The sequence below is a fragment of the Ylistrum balloti genome, unplaced genomic scaffold, assembly GCF_031769215.1.
Source record: "Ylistrum balloti isolate Yb309-2 unplaced genomic scaffold, AGI_CSIRO_Ybal_v1 Utg370016, whole genome shotgun sequence".
Classification (NCBI taxonomy): Eukaryota; Metazoa; Mollusca; class Bivalvia; order Pectinida; family Pectinidae; genus Ylistrum; species Ylistrum balloti.
The window spans coordinates 213,273-230,476 of record NW_026782086.1 but is presented as its reverse complement, the minus strand read 5'-3'; the positions used below and the strand labels follow the sequence as shown (position 1 = coordinate 230,476).

Sequence of the window (17,204 nt, the reverse complement as noted above, 5' to 3'; positions counted from 1 at the left end):
CTTATACCATATAAAAGTACCAGTTTATTCCTACGAGAATGTACCTGTGTATCTGAAAATGTATTTCATAGTAGTACTGGTGCTTAGTATGTCGTTCTGTAATTTATTTGCTGGTTTGTTTTTTTTGGCTACGGCAAAAACGGGATAACCTTAAATTAGTAGACAAAATGTAGTATAACCATCAAACAGCTACCATCTGTTATATTAAGCATCAACAAATTTCATGCGAAAAGGATAAGCAATGTTTAAGAATTTCTTAAATTGCTTTATTTTCACGCGCAGAAACAAAAATGTTTTTAATAAAACTGTTCTTTCAGGAATCCTTAACGCGATTTGATAGCGTTTATCGGGTATAGTTCTTTCCATCAGTTTAATTTGCTTTCAGATTTTCATTTGACACCTGGTGTTTTCCATTTGCTCCGGTTGTAATGCTATTGACTGTGTCTGAGGATATCACCAAATTGGCAGTAGATGTTCCCCTCAGTTTTCTGTAAGAGTCAATCATGTTGTGTTGATATATAAGCCGCCTGTTATCCAGATAGTTCACGTATGTAAAAATATAAAATTGTGAACAATGATGCAACAAAATGACTGCTAACGTTTGATTTTATCATTTTTACTTTAAAACATACCAAAATTTAACTAGTTAAATGGTAAAAAGTGTCTTAAATTTGTTCCATATGAGATCTTATGAGACTTACCAAGAAGTTTTATTTTCTAACTTGCCAAGGCTCCCAATGTAAAAAAAAATCTAAGACTTGGTTCAAGAGATCTAATATGAAACAAATGCATGTAAGATTCTATGACACTTGACCTGACACAGCATTAATTTTGATCTGTCTACGTAAATGGCATAACTTATATTATATAATACTTACATGTGACATAGCATGCTTTATTTCAACTTACTGGTGTATTTGCAAAACAAGCTATCAGCTTATATCAAACACTCTGTTGGGCATCATTGATGCAAGCGAAGGGGAAACCATACCACCAGGAGACACCCCACACATAGATTATTACAGTTCCCTTGGACCAGAATAAGTATTAAGACTAGATATGTAGAAGATAGAGTGCGGACAATCATTTTAATTAAGGTCCATATGTAGATCACAATGAGCACTATTTTACATGCAACTCGCCGTCTTACCAACATGAACCCATATAAGGTTCCTTGATTACTAGTGTGAAAGACAAGGGCGATAACAAACGTTTGCCTTGGTGTTGGGAAAAACTTCCTAATATAGGTCAGAGTGACCTACTTTTCAGACTCGTTACATCGTCCCTGCAAGGTAAATCCATATTCCAAGCATAAATATTCCATGATTAATAGTGTAGGGGATAAAGTCCAAACTTTAGTGTAGGTCAAAGGTGAAATTATAGGTCAGAGTGACCTACTTTTGATACACGACGCACCGTCTCACCGAAGTGAACCCATATATGAAGTATTAAGTTCCCGGGATTACTTGTAAAAGATAAGGTGTGGACAAGGAAGCGTGTGGGCGGAAGGATGGACAGACAAAACTCAAAACTATTGCCCAGCTGGTTCTCTTTTGGTGTCTAAAAACCATATTGAAACGTATTAGTGTTTCAGACATATTACATTATTATAAAAACAGCTAAAACCCATTTATATCATCAGCTGACTCAACAATTGTAGCAACACATGTACATAAACAAATGATTATTCAGGAACATACCAAGGTACGGCTATCATTTTCTTATTAATCAGAAATTGTTAAAATATTATTATAATAAATTAAATTTAGTACCTTCCGAATTCCTCCCCATCTCGGATTGTTTCCGGTAGCTTCCGTCCGTGTGTTTCAGGCAGGAACAGTGTAAAAATGCCAGCAAGAACGGAACATCCACCAAATATCACTAACGGTAATGCCTGACCGAATCGACCTCCTACCAAATCCCCCTATTAAAATAATATAAAGAATTCATTTTAACAACTGACTGGACACAATAGCAAGGTTTTTCCTTTCGATCAAATCAACTCAAACTGAATTATCAGACAACCGTGATATTTGCAAAATGCATTATTGGCTAGACTCGACATTTTTTTTTTATCAAATCAAGACTTGTTCATCATGGGAAAACGTAATACGGAAGATGTCTGGTAGTTGGTTATTTTACAATTGTACTTACCGACTGTGCTACATAAGGGGCCACCATTCCTCCTACTCGGGCCACACATGAACTCATACCCATGCCTCCGTTTCTCACTACAGTTGGATAGAGTTCCAAGGAATAGATATATATCACTCCAAATGCGGCTGCAGATCCAAACTTTCCAATAATTGCCAAAGCAAGCGTTACAGGTTGTAGACCTTTATTGTATAGAATGAAACCATTAGATAACGAAAATTACTTTTTAAATGAAAACAAATGAAGAAAACTTCATTCTTTTAGTGTCTGTAAACCGTTGTTTACAGAGGAAAGAATAGTATAAGTAATGAATCGATCTTGAAAGAGTTAATGACTGTTAATAATAAAAAGAAAATTATTTATGCTATGATACCAAATGACTTTGACCCGTGTTTATAAATACCGAACTGTTTTAATTTTAATATAACTTACTGTCCCCTCCGTACACGACAGTAAAAATAGTGCTGAGGCATGCAATGCCGCCGATCATCATGCACGTGCAATGCATCATCTTCCGCCCGATACGGTTCAGCAGCACCATCGTCATAGCTTTGGCGGGAAACTCAACAACAGCCAGGATAAAGAAATTGAGGTAGAAATTGCCTCCCAAGTTTCCAGTATGCATTGTAACTCCATAGTATACCATACTGATTACAATCCTGCAACACATAATCCAAAGTATATTGCGCTGATTACGATTCTACAACACATAACTCCTTAGTATACCATGCTGACTACGACCCTACAACACATAACTCCTTAGTATACCATACTGACTACAATCCTACAACACGTAACTTCTTAGTATACCATGCTGATTACGACCCTACAACACATAACTCCTTAGTATACCATGCTGACTACAATCCTACAACACATAACTCCATAGTTTACCATGCTGATTACAATCCTACAACACATAACTCCATAGTATACCATGCTGACTACAATCCTACAACACATAACTCCATAGTATACCATGCTGACTACAATCCTACAACACATAACTCCTTAGTATACCATGCTGACTACAATCCTACAACACATAACTCCTTAGTATACCATACTGACTACAATCCTACAACACGTAACTTCTTAGTATACCATGCTGACTACAATCCTACAACACATAACTCCTTAGTATACCATACTGACTACAATCCTACAACACGTACCTCCTTAGTATACCATGCTGATTACGACCCTACAACACATAACTCCTTAGTATACCATACTGACTACAATCCTACAACACATAACCTCCTAGTATACCATGCTGATTACAATCCTACAACACATAACTCCATAGTATACCATGCTGACTACAATCCTACAACACATAATTCCTTAGTATACCATGCTGATTACAATCCTACAACACATAACTCCTTAGTATACCATACTGACTACAATCCTACAACACATAACTCCATAGTTTACCATGCTGATTACAATCCAACAACACATAACTCCTTAGTATACCATACTGACTACAATCCTACAACACATAACTCCATAGTTTACCATGCTGATTACAATCCTACAACACATAACTCCATAGTATACCATGGTGACTACAATCCTACAACACATAACTCCTTAGTATACCATGCTGATTACAATCCTACAACACATAACTCCATAGTATACCATGCTGATTACGACCCTACAACACATAACTCCTTAGTATACCATACTGACTACAATCCTACAACACATAACCATCCATGCTGATTATACCACATAACTGATACCATACAATCCTACAACACATAACTCCTTAGTATACCAACACATAACTCCTTAGTATACCATGCTGATTACGACCCAACAACACATAACTCCTTAGTATACCATGCTGATTACAATCCTACAACACATAGCTCATTAGTATACCATACTGACTACAATCCTACAACACATAACTCCATAGTTTACCATGCTGATTACAATCCAACAACACATAACTCCTTAGTTTACCATGCTGATTACGACCCAACAACACATAACTTCATAGTATACCATGCTGATTACAATCCTACAACACATAACCTCCTAGTATACCATGCTGATTACAATCCTACAACACATAACTCCATAGTATACCATGCTGATTCCGATTCTACAACACATAACTCTATTTTATACCCTGCTGATTTCGATCCTAAAACAGTATAAATAGGCTAACTGTGTATATCATATGGAGCATTACGTGCGTATTATTGGTGTTTAATACGTGCTACATAATTTTCTGTTCAATGCGATATGTATTTAATAATGAATTCTCACTACTTTGTTATAGGCCTTTACAACTTTTACTACTAAAAAAAACAAATAAAACTACCAATTGAAAAATAAAACCATCGTCCGGAAAAACAAAACTTTTGACTTGAAGAGCTGCCAGATCTTTCCTTGTTTTGGTGTGTCTAGTGTAGATAAATCTAACAGTTTATCTTCCTGTGTGTCTGTTCTGTTGGCCTTCGCTGCCTTCTCTATAATCTTTGTTGCTTCCTCGTAACGACTCTGGCTAATCAACCATCTAGGTGACTCTGTTATTAGCCTAAAATAAAATCATTTTAACTTAACAAATATACTGAAGAATAAACATTATTGTTGTTACTGAAAAATACATCTTGGTGTCACTACAGAAGTAATTTTATTGTTTTTACAGAAGAAAGAATCTTATTGTTGTCACTGAAGAATACATCTTATTGTTGTCACTACATAATCAATCTTATTTCTGTTACAGGAGAATAAATATTATTGTTGTTACTAGAGAATAGTTCTTATTGTTGTTACTAGATAATAAATGTTATTGTTGTTACTAGAGAATGAATGTTATTGTTGTTACTATAGAATAAATGTTATTGTTGTTACTATAGAATAAATGTTATTGTTGTTACTATAGAATAAATGTTATTGTTGTCATGATGTAATAGAATTTGCAATAGATCAACTCCGAAAAAGTGAAATATTTTTCATTGCCATCTTGAACAGCCTTATACGGTATAATATGGCAAATATTTGGTTAAAATCAGTCTCACTTTTCACAAAAGCGTGTAGGGTAGAAATACTATACAGATTAGTCCAATCTTACTCATTTTACTCATGTAGTAAGTGTATTTAAAAGTAGTCAGGATACACTGTACTATACATTAATATCAAGTTACAATATATGTATGTACATATTGTAATTCATGATGTATCCTAAGGTTGTTTTACACCACAACACGTGTGAAAATCATATAAACATACCACCAATAGAGGAGAAAGAATACCACTGGCGCTGTGATTGCGATCTGGACGTACTGCCAGTTTCGTGTAAAGTACTCTATTCCTGCCAGGTAGACTAGTCCAACAGCGAAGAACATATGGATGGGAATGCCTGCCCATACCCTCTTACTTGGCCCAACCATTTCAAGACCTGTTCAAAACAAGTGCTTCATTTATTTTTCAAAGCATATGCTGCCTTGCGTCTGCGACTACTGACTCAAAGTATATTCTTTATTAAACAGAAATTCTTATTGAAAGAATGAAATCAACCTTGACTAAATCATCGCTGATCTATTAACGATTAAAATTATTATTTGGCTACGATTTCATTTGCTTTGTTGATACAACAAACAAGTAAAGGTTTGATTCATCAATCATTCCATACCACCATACATACCCAACACACAGCAGACCATGAAAGCGCCGTGAACGGCTGCACCATTGACAAACTCGAGGGCGCAGAAACTGTAGAACTCTGGTGCGAATACCGTCGCTGTAGAAGAGGCCAACAGGATAACAACTGTAATGGAGAATGTTTTCTTTCTTCCGATTCTAAAATGCAAGTAAGAAGCATATACATTCAGACGACACGCTTTCAAATAGTTATTTATCACTTTTATTCACAAACTGAAATTCCGTACTAGTTTCCCTCTTAACCACGGATTTGAACACGGAAATGACATACCTATCTAAAGTCCGTATCTAAACAAAACTTTACAAACGAGAAATAATGTATGCATTATATTTATGTCAAAGGGTAATACTTTTTACACTTGTTTAGCAAGTTAATGAATTACTTTTTCCGTACTGACCAGGTTAGTAATTGCCTAAAAACATGACTTACACATCAGACAAGAGCCCAAATGATATATCTCCCACCAATACACCAAAGTAAAACACCATCTCTGCAACCGAAGTTTTGATAGATTCTCCACAAACTAGATTGTGCTGTGGGCAAAAAGGAATGAAAACTTTGATATTTCAAAGTTCAAATCGTTATTTTTTACGTTTATTTTTCATTTGCCTTATTCTAATATACGTCAACGTAACTCGAAAACAGACGCAAGAGATACCAACGTAACTTATGTATATATTTGCTTGTAGTTTAGAATGTGTACGAATTCCTTGTTCACCAGTACTTCACAGAAATTAGAGGATAAATATGAAGAGCCTTAGCCATTAACACAACAAAACATCTCTATGTTTTCACTGCCATTCATACCCTTGATGTAAACGTTTCCAAGAACACGTTTTTGTCGTAAACCCACTCCGTACATTTTTCAATTGTTCTGTTGTTGATGAGTGATGTACTATTTTCATTCCAAGTGTAATAATGACACTGATCGTAAGTATGTTGTTCATCAGAAGATAGTGGTATAGTATAATTAATCCATTTCTGGTGCTCTTCACTTTGTATTTTATATGTGTCATTTTCCCACTCCGGTATTTTACACCTTCGGGGAAAAAAGAAAGAAACACTTGTCACCAATCGGATGTAATAATTTCTCATCTATGATCAGTATTGTTTTATTTCATTAGATTTCAGTATAACTTACAGTATCAATATAATATCCATTAGTGATTAATGCAAACCAACGTGACGTTTCACGTTTTCGTGAATAAGACCAAACGCGTTCCAGCAATCATAAGAAGAATATGTAAACACAGCAAACTCGATTTGGTGTTTCTCAGGCAAGACACAAGCATCAATACTGACAATTTGAAAAAAATCTATTTCAAACCACATACTACAGCAGATATTGCCTATTACTGTAATGCCTTTTTGTGACCCTGATTGTAATAAAATGTTTATTGTAATCATTTATTGTAATAAGATTGATTTTGTTGTAATAAGTTGAAAATGATCTCAGTAAGCGATTGTAATTGTAATAACCATGGAATTTATTACAATAAGGTTAGCCTTTTTGTAATAACTATTACAAACACATATGCAAAATTATGAATTTTTATTATTGTAATGAAAAGCATATCGTTTACAGAATGGAAAGTCACTTACGATGATTAAAGGACGCGCAAGGAGATGAAATACAAATTTACGCGCAGTGTTATAAATAAAAGAGGACCGACTGACTGCCATCTTGGGATCCTCGATATAATGGTTTTCTCATCATATGAAACCTTAAATTTCTGCTAGATTTCAGTATCAATATAATAAAATAGTGAACGCTATGTATAGGAGACTATACCTGTGTTCTGGAGGTTCCATTACGAAGACTAGTATCATCATATAACACCCAGTGATAATAGATGGCATACATAGTAGAAGATAGAGACGGCGCTGGAAGTAGCCGAATTCTCCTATCCGTACCAGGATATCGTCAAACTTCATGGCACTACAATTTGATGATACGTTCAGATACATTATCATTACAAAACTCTCCTCTTCATGATATCTATTTTGATGTATATCAATTAAAATGAATGGTAAATTTGCTTGGGTAGTTTTAGTATCGCACAGAATGAAACTGTGTTAATCTAACGACTTAGAGTGTTCATGTTTATGTTTCCGTCATGCTTCTGTTTTCATATATATTACCTAATGTAATATCTTCCATGATAAAAACAAATTCATTACGTCGTGGAAGAAAGGGTCTAAACAACACTTTGATATATCACAACTGATTCTACATTCTGGCACTCCTGGTTATCATTAGAGACCTTTTAATAATACACATGGAATTTAAACTCCAATGAATTAGAAATAAGATAATATAGTTACATATCATGAGTATTCATCATTCAATAAATATACCAAAACGAGATTTGGAATTAACATCTTTTCAAGGCACAAACATTTCTACATAACATGAAACATTGACAATATTATTGTGTACTTGTGTTAAGAAAAACATCAATAAAATCATAATCCAAACTCAAACTAGGGTATAATATTAACAAAAATAGCATGGTGGATATCTTTAATTACAATCAAAGTACAACTTTTTTAGCGAGGGAAATTATTCTGAAAAATAAATAACCCGCAATTTGAACTAGGTTATATAAAGCTGGACATAACATATGTTGCAATCAGTTAAAATCTGGAACTTTTCATGTTAGAGAAAATGATGTAATTACATAGATAAAAAGAGTGGATGGGTGATAAATGATGAGTAAAAATTCGTGATATCGCTGTGTTATCAATGGTATATTTGTGATTATTATTGATAATACACATTGAGTGATTAATACGTGTACATGTAAACATTGCCTCAGGAGCATCAGCATAACAAAGGTGACTGCGTTTAAGACCTATTTACGAGCAAAGTTACATCGTCAAATCTTTACAATTAGTGAAAATGAAGAATGCGAGAATCGAGGACATTGCTGGACAATGTCGCGATCACAAGAAGATTTTATTTATTTATTTTATTTTTCATTACTGAACAAGGGTGATTCAGAAGGGTAACTTATAACGTTGCTCTTTTAATAAGTATGACTAGATATGACACAAGATGACCGACAATTACACCAAAATAATGTGTATTATAGTTTTTAATTTCAGTTCATATGTTCATCTGTGAAATAATCATAATAATTATGATAATAAGATGATTGTGTACATTACCTGTGTTCAGCCGAACCTTTGGGTCAGAAATGTCACATGAACAGACCTCGCTAACAAAAAGAGATGGTTGACCTCGACAGGATACTTGGTAACAGAGGCAGTTCAAGTTCTTAAGACATGCGAACATCACGTATGCTGTGTGATGTCTTAGGAATGCCATTGCTGTACCAATACATTCTGTCAAAGTTAGTGTGATGTACTGATTATAGACTAACATCACCTTCCGCTCACACCTCTAGTACAAATACATTATACATAAATGATACCTTAATCTATAGATGAGATTGGACTACGAACTTGCTCTGTATCTGATAGACTTACACAGGGCTCATTTATCAGTTGTATACGACACTAGACTTAAAAACAGGAAAAATATACTTAAGTGTATAAAATGAAACCGGTGCAAAATAATCATAGGTAGTTTAACACAAACTACTCTTTAAACGTGTACACAATAAGATTATGTTCCGAAATTGCAGACAAATAACAAATTCTTAATAAATTTATTCGGAAAGAGAAGTTGAAAAGAAAAAACGTACAAATTATTTGCAGTACAAAATATTCCCGAAACTTATTTGCGAAAAAGGTTTAAACGTGCGAACTTCACTCAACCTCAGAAATACTTTTCATTCAAATTTTGATTAATTTTCTCCACAGTGCAAAGTGCAGATGTATTTAAAGATAATAGGAGAATGACATGTCAACGAATAAATTCAAGACTAAATATCATGTCAGCAAAACAAATCAACGTTCTTAAATGAAAAACAAGTTTGTTAGGACGAAAAATCAAGACATGTTAACTACAATCGCTCACAAGTAGCTTATATCGCACCCAGGTCACTTCGAACTGGACGGCAGCCATATAAATGTTGTCATGGAAGGTGCTGTAATTCTTCTCATGTTTCCAAGGTATCAAGAACTAATTCAGTTTTTTTTTCTTATTAGATGTTCGAGATCCCCATGGTCAGACAATAAGAACGCTAAAATATTTATAATTGTTTCCTATTATATAGCAGACGACAATATTTTCAAGGTATAGTGTAGATATAATCAAAATGTGAAAAATGAGTCTCTTCTATTTTTTAATCGTTTTTACAACATTTTTATCCTTCCCTTTGGTCCATTGTGCTCCCACACCATATGATCTGTTTTGGCCCTGCAGTATGTGGTCAACTCTTATCAAACAATGTATGATAAATATATTTGACCCTTGACCCAATAATGAATGATATATTTTGATCTAACAATGTGTGATTTAACTGATATCATGTTTTTATTCAATAATCAATTATATATATGTGATGCCCAATGTTTAATTTATCTTGATCCAACAATGTCTTATATGATCCGTTTGGGATGAATGCCATATATGGAATAGGCTTGGGGAAAATAGTAGAACCTGGGACTCCTTACCGATTAAACACTTGTAGATTTAAACACCTACCTACTTAATCCGTACAAACGGAGTGCTCCTGTCTCTACTTGCAGTTATCTGTTAAATCTTGCCACAGTAACTGAATTTGTGTCGAACCAGACCAAAGAAATCGGCAATGTGTTGGCGTTTGGATTTTGGCCGGAGATGACGAAAAACACAGGTGTTATAATTTCGCATTGCATTAAAACCAATCGAGTGTAATTTTCAATCTCATGTTTTTTGATACATAATTATTTTTGTACTTCTGACATTGACCCACATCATCACTTGGAGCTATCAAAGTAATGAACTCTTCTTTTTCGTGTTCCACATGTAGCAGCTGCTGCTTTATTAAAGACCATACTACTTCAATCAACAAGTGTATTTACATCACCTTCACTCCAATCTCTTTCAATAACATAATATATTACTTGAATTGTATTCATTTTCAGTTTTGTCAATGAATATTTGCGTTTTTGCATTGTCTCATTTATTGTTTCTTTCCTTACTACATACTTTCTTACAAATACGATTTGTTTCTTAGTTACTCCAGTGTAAGATGAAAGACAATGGACTGTGAACATTAAAAACAACTGAATTAAATTTAATTTAAACTTATTCACAAATTTTTAAAAGCCACGATGAGCATACTTGTCCAACACACTCGCATCCACAACGTTTTCTTATATTTCAACCACAACATCATTGGTGTCATCCATATCTTTTACAGAGATGAAGACATTAGAACTAGCAAATATCCCAATGCACAGAAATATTCGCTTTCCAATTCACAATATGGTTCATCAATGCAATGCATCGTGATTTCAAGTGGAATGTATGCATTTCAAAAATATGGAATCTTATCATAGCTAAAACTGTGTCTTTCTTAAACCAGCTTGCATGTTTACTTTCTGTTTTAATGGAATATATGTGCCCATTTAAATCATGGTTTTATGCTATAAATTATGATATAAATTTTCTTGCAGTATTCATCTTTCTAAAAACAAATCTATCTTCATTATAGTTACAAAGCCAAGGAGATCGATTTTAAAGCAGCAAAGGGTACGACACCTTCATTGAGCGGGGAAAATACACAGGTTCTAAAGGCACCTTTAAATCTTCTTTAAGGCTTCTTTGAAAAGTGCTGGCAAGATCGTCTTGGTGGTGGTGTTTAACACTGGGTTTGAAGAAGCAGTATGTGTTGTACACGAATGACCAAAGACATTGCAGCTCTCCAGAGCTATAGCCATGCTGTTGTATAAGGTGGTACGGCTTATATGTGAATATTTCCTTTCTGCAGCAACCTAGCATGACATGGCTGCTATGACTATCAATTATTTTGGACGTCTTGGACCAAAGTTTGGTATAAAAAAATCTCGAAACTACTGATTGTCTAACACATCTCTCATTCAGGCTCTCTCTTGTTTCGTCCAAATTGTCATTTCTGGAGTGTCCTGAATTGAAACAGCATCTAGTTTGTACAACGCATAAAAGTAGCATCCTCTGTCCATTTGCATTTACTCAGGCCAGTGTGCTGATAGACTCCCTAGAAGTTGACGTTCTCCTAGTTAGGCTCCGCGACACCTTCCGCACACACAATGCCACTGAGAAATGCTCCACCTGGAAGTAGTTTTCTTCAGTATTCCGAATATGTTGTACAAGGGATTCAAGATTGAGATTTTTCATAATTCTGGAGTGTTCAATGAAATAATTCAACAAAACTGGACGATCAGCATTAGACTTCAGACCGTGGATATCTTCTCTAGATAATTCTGGATGGCGATTTCACTACTTTCTTCCAATTATTCCCTGGAATTCCATCTGGTAATCTTGTATTACGTTTTGATGTTTTACCAGACAGCCTGTTTTGGCACAGACTATAGCCCTGCTTGTACCAAACCCTTTCTCAGCAACATTTGACACCTGCTTTACAGTGACTTTCTCAACGTCCTCTAAGAGGGAAAGTGGCCTGTCCATTCTTGTCCTTGGACCTTTACCGTTCTTTGATTTGTGAATTATACTCATCAGTCTTGACGACTTCCTTAGCTGTGTCTTCTAATATTTTTTCGTCGAGTCTGCTGATTAGTTCTTTCTTTTTGTCCACAATATTTGAAAGTCTTTGGATTCATTTCTGATTTCACTTTCCTCTTTGTTACACAAGTCTTTTTCAACGTTTTTGTAATTACGGCCCTGATTCCAGCCCGCAATGCATTCAGTTTCTCCATCCTGGTAACGACGCCATATAATATATTTGAATGTTAAGGAAGAATGCGGAACGTACTGTACTTCACATTTTGTTGTTTTTACTTTTTTAACGTCATTATTAACCTAACATCTGTAATCATTGAATATATAGCATATAAAAAAGAACTGGTGAGTAGTTTCATTAGAATAACCGCATGCACATTTTCATTTTTTCTTTTATCATCATAAAAGAGATCATATTTAATGTGCTGCAATTATGGCGGAGTCTGGTAAGTCAAGTAATACTTCTGTACTTTAAAAGAATCGTTTTAGTTTTAATGGCAATTTTTTTTTCAAATCGTGTAGGAATGTGCAGTTTTGGTATTAGGGTTAAGTGCATTCCATGACTTTTTAGTGGAAGAGGTAATGGAGTTTAATGAAGACTGTAAACGGAACTTTGGAATTGAATAGTTCTCAGAGTTTCTCAAATTATATTGTGTTAAAGATGATACTAGAATGGGGTCATGTTGTTATGTATTTTGAAGAAAAGTTGAAGTTTGCGTCGGGTACGTCGTTGAGACAAAGTTTCCCTAACAGTTTCAAAATACACTCGAATTAGTTATCTCGAAATTCAAGGGATCGTGGAAAATATTTCGACTTATTCGAATTTCGACTCTAATGAAGTGTATAAATAAGGTTGAGGATATCAGCTTCCTGATGTTGATTACGGTTGAACGAAGTATGGCTACGATAGTACGCAAGCAGCGTAGTTTAATCTCTTTTTTGAAATGGCAATAAAATAAAGGTAATTCTAATGTCTCCTTTTATTGTTTTTTGACAAAATTCAATTTCGAGACAACCAATTACTTTCCTCTTGCTCTACAAATGAAGGGACTGAAAAATTGCTTCGGCTTAACCGAAATTTCAACTCAATGAATTTCGAGTCATACGAACTAAAATTACAAAGATACAGAAGGGAAGAAATCGGGACTTGAAAATCATTTTACTCAAACGGAATTTCAGCTCAAGCGATTTCGAAACAACGAATTTCAACTGTAGAGATATATATATAACTGAGGGAAATTCTATATAAACTTTTGCAATTAAAGATAAATTTTAATTTTCTATTTTCCTATTTGCTTACTACTACTTTTAGAAAAGTTATCAAAATAAGCCCATTTACAGTTTGTACCCAGGAAAATACTAAGATGTTTGTGATATTCACTATCACATCAATATCAACATTATTAAAAAAATTATCAACTTCCAGATCATTATTAGTATTTAAGATCAGTATAGACACAGTTAAATTAGGATTTAACTTGATGAGCCAGTTATCGGCTCAATTGTGAACTTTTTTCAAGATCTCTGATAGTGATAGCTTCAAATTCAGTAGGCGCAGAGGGAGAAAAAGCGTCTGTTGAGGAAGTGTCATCAGAAAATAGACGTGAGAGGCTGGCAAGGTTATCAGTTATATCATTAATGTACAAGAGAAAAAGAAGAGGATATAGGACAGAACCTTGGGGTAGACTAGCACTAGTTATTATTCCGTACGTAATCAGATATCAGGGATTTCCATTTTGTGTTCTTAACCTGTATGCCAAACTTGATCAAAAGCCTCAGAAATATCGCAAATTACAAGACAGGTGTGATTTTGATCATTTTGGTTGTTACATACATTTTGATAAATTTTAATTAACTAGTGCACCGAAATCTAAATAAGCATAACATGGAGCAATCAAGTAAATGATCTTTATTACATTTCTAGCAGTGAAATATAGGGATATCTCAAACTGATATTTTTCACTAGTGAGGATTGACCAATCAGAGAGCCCGATACAAATCTACTCAAGTTCCAGGCAAAGATGTGAATAGTCTGAATAATCACAGCCGATTAAACTCTGACCAGTGCAAGGGGATTTCAAATATATTATCAACAGAAGAAGGGAACAGAGGAGTACCTGCTAGTACTTCAATCTGTCGGGAGAGTGATGCTACATCGGGGCCTTCAACTCCACCGCAAATTTCCATTTTCATGGCAGTGAGCAGACGATGCAAGCCAGTAACTCTAACTATGTTATCAGTGGCAAAACCCATCCCCGTTCTGAGAGTCTTGAGTGTGGACCAAGGTATTTTAATAGAATCCGTGTCACTGATAGTAGCGACTAGGATGGCGCCATACCTTTTCATGCCCGGAAGAATTTATCAAACATTATTTTTATTTTTTCAGTTAACGTTTAAACCATTTTATTGTGTATAAGTGACATCAATAAATTACAAAATTCATGTCCAAACACAAATAAACAATCATTATGATTTATTTATGAGTCTATATATTTTTACTGATTTTTCATAAAATGGACTATTTTTTGCCTCGCACAACATCGTTGTATAATGAGTGAGTAGTGTCTGGAAAAAGCATGGTCAACTTACCCATTTTATAGTTATCGTAAGTTTGCCATTATTTTGGTTTATTTTTGCTATGAAAATGTAATAAACAGAATATTTAATAATGTCTTCAGTAATAACAAATATATTTCACTCGTGTGGCTAATATTTTTGGTATCTTTCCCGAGTGACACTATTAATTATCCTATATTTATCTTGGAAGATAGGCCTTACTAATGCTTTTCCTTGGTCAATAAGCTTTCTAAATAGGAGAAATAGCTTAATAGAACTTAGTATCCTTAAACAAGGTCCCCAAGGTAACCCAAGGTAACCAATGTGTAGTGTATCGTAATAAAAGTAAAAGTAAATTATTTTTTATATCCATTTGCTTGCTTGTTACAACATCAAACCATGTTCTTAATTTTCAAACAACAAGTCCGTGATTATTTTGTAAGTCAAATTTAATGAACATTGTACTAAATGCTATACTAGCACACCACCATAATTAAATATTTTAAGCAAGTCTTGAATGTCACCTATGTCAGGTAAATTCAGAAACGTATAATAGAGGGATTTGAGACTGTTTTTCTACCTTTTCCTCTTTGTTTCAAATGCTAGAAAATGCATGTTTGTATCTATTTTGATATCTGATTATTATTGTCTCGAAATGTGCTTATTATAACGTATGATATATTCTGTACGACGATCATATCATGGAATGATAAGAATGATACTGTATAAGTTAATTAGCGTAACTGTCTTCATTTTCCATTTTTCTTCATAAGTTCCTCATTATATTTTTTAAAACCAGCAATATCGACAGGAACATGTCGGATTATCTGAACGAGGTAGATTTCAATACAGTGATAGACCTTATACAGCAAAGGGGAAGAGGTGAAACACCCTTAGTTGATATTTTCAAGGACGATTTTGGTGATACAAATGTATTTTCAATACGGCCGAAGTATTATCTAATGCTGTGTTTTTCTACAATTGTAAAGCATTCGGACTTTGGGGAATGGAGGGACACAAAACATTGTAGGCTGAACAATTCAAAATAGAAACTGGTCGCGTCAGTGAGAATGAGTACATTATATGCGAATCTCCTCGGATACCAAAAACATTCAAGGAGGATTGGCTCGTCGGAAAGTAACACCAAAAAAAGGTAAAAACATTTCGCTAATCCAGACAATGCAAGATATCTAGTAAAATTGTATTTATTGTACCTGTCTCTTATTCCCGGGAAAGGACACTTTTACAAGAAACCCTTGCCACTTTCGGAAAAGTTTAATATTCCCCGCTGCAGTGCTGCAAATATATCCGAGAAAGACATGAGAAATATGATGAACAAGCTTTACAATGAAGCTGGAATAGACACAGAAGTTCGAAATATATCGAATCATAGTGGACGTGAAACTTGTACTACACTATATAACCAGGGATTCCATGATAAAGTTGTAACATCTAGATCATGGTACCGCAGCTCTGCTTTAAATGCGTATAAGCGTGAACTAGCGCCTTTACTACAAGATATTAGTTATTCTTGTATTCCCCGTCATGTCTGCAGTTGAGAATATGAAAAATGCACCGAAATAGCCATTAAAAGTGGAAACTGTTAACGGTGTGGATAGCAATTCTGGAAAAGTGGAAAATCACGAATGTGATCACTCTAAGGAAAATGTGCGTGATAACAACTCCTTAACAATCCACAAACCAAACACAATGAAGAAGGTCGCCATTATGAAAAATGCCAAGAAAGTGAAGATTGAAATTTGAATGCATTAAATCAATAAAATCTAACTTGAAACAGTTTATACTGCCTTGTGTGCATTATTATCGTCATGGTAAAGATTGGTCTTTATCTTAGATGTCGTTTCAAGAGTATTTCGCCTATTGCGATTGGCTGTTTTTTTTATTTCACATCAGCCAATCAGTACTTTGTTACGTCATCTACTAAGACATCATCCTGAGGATGATGACCTATCTTCACCTTGAAGATCAGTTTCTTTAGGATTATGTCTAATACTTTGCTCTGATTGGCTGAAATATATAAATTGTACATATATTAATGTTTTATTTACTGTAAGTGAATCGGTCGGTCAGTTTATTTTCACACCACTGGTTATAAACGTTAGTCGTAAACTGTACATATACCTTTGAAATTGCATTATGTCTGTATACACGAACGGAATGTATATGGTGATT

At 34.5% G+C, this 17,204-nt stretch overlaps 1 pseudogene; it reads right to left on the bottom strand.

Annotated features, from left to right (window-relative positions):
- Positions 1 to 343: 343 nt before the first annotated feature.
- LOC132548519 (organic cation transporter protein-like) lies at positions 344 to 7,777 on the bottom strand (annotated as a pseudogene).
- Between the last annotated feature and the right edge of the window lie 9,427 nt (positions 7,778 to 17,204).